The sequence below is a fragment of the Zingiber officinale genome, chromosome 4A (genome assembly GCF_018446385.1).
Source record: "Zingiber officinale cultivar Zhangliang chromosome 4A, Zo_v1.1, whole genome shotgun sequence".
Classification (NCBI taxonomy): Eukaryota; Viridiplantae; Streptophyta; class Magnoliopsida; order Zingiberales; family Zingiberaceae; genus Zingiber; species Zingiber officinale.
In genome coordinates, this window is record NC_055992.1 from 55,723,821 (window position 1) to 55,724,783 (window position 963).

A 963-nucleotide genomic window follows, 5' to 3' on the forward strand; every position below is an offset into this window, starting at 1 on the left:
TTGTAACTGATCAGTAGATTTCTGTTTTTACTTTCTTGTATAACTTTCACTTCTGGTTAATTCTTTTTGTACAAAATTCAATTCTGCATTTTTTATCCTTCTATTTTTCTTTTTGTGTCGAATTGCCATCTGCTATCTTGTTCTTGTGTATGCGAAGATCTAACTTTGCAGGGGAATTCTTTCCTTTTGACCCTAAGATTGATAGAACTTTCCATAAAAGAAGAATTCTGCAAAGGCAAATTGAAGAACAGGAACATTTGAACATGGCGAATAGACCACTCAAGGATTATGCAGCACTCTTTGCGAGAGGTTTTCGATCTAGTATTTCAAGACCTTCAGTGGAAGCTAATAACTTTGAGATCAAACCCGCAATCATATTTATGGTGCAGCAGAACCAATTCGGTGGAGGACCTCATGAGGATCCTAATCAACACTTAGAGGTCTTTTATGAAATATGTGGTACCATGAAAATGAATGGAGTTCCTTCAGATGCAGTTAGATTATTGTTATTTGGGTTTTCTCTAAGAGATAGGGCAAAGCAATGGCTGAATTCTTTGGCCCCTAATAGCATCACCACTTGGGAGCAATGTGAGCAATTTCTTGATAAGTTCTATCCACCAAGCAAAACAGCTCATATGAGGAATTTAATTGCAAGCTTCAAGCAAACTGACTCAGAATCTCTTTTTGAAGCATGGGATAGATATAATAGTATGCTCAGACAATGCCCACATCATGGGTTGGAAAGATGGTTAGTGTTGCATACTTTTTATAATGGTATCAATTATCATACCAAAGTGTCCCTTGATTCAGCTGCTGGAGGGGCACTTATGAACAAAAGCTTAGATGAAGCCAAAGAAATCATTGAAAGTGTAGCACAAAACCATCATCAATGGGCAAATGAAAGAAGTGGAGGCTATTCCTCTGTAAACCTAACAATTAAAGCATCAGGGAAGTTTGATGTAG

The 963-nt window shown here is 37.3% G+C and overlaps 1 non-coding gene across 1 annotated transcript; it reads right to left on the reverse strand.

Annotated features, from left to right (window-relative positions):
- Positions 1-633: 633 nt before the first annotated feature.
- Positions 634-739, reverse strand: LOC121974016. The gene has a single exon (XR_006109902.1). It is a non-coding gene; the product is annotated as a small nucleolar RNA R71 (small nucleolar RNA).
- Positions 740-963: the final 224 nt, after the last annotated feature.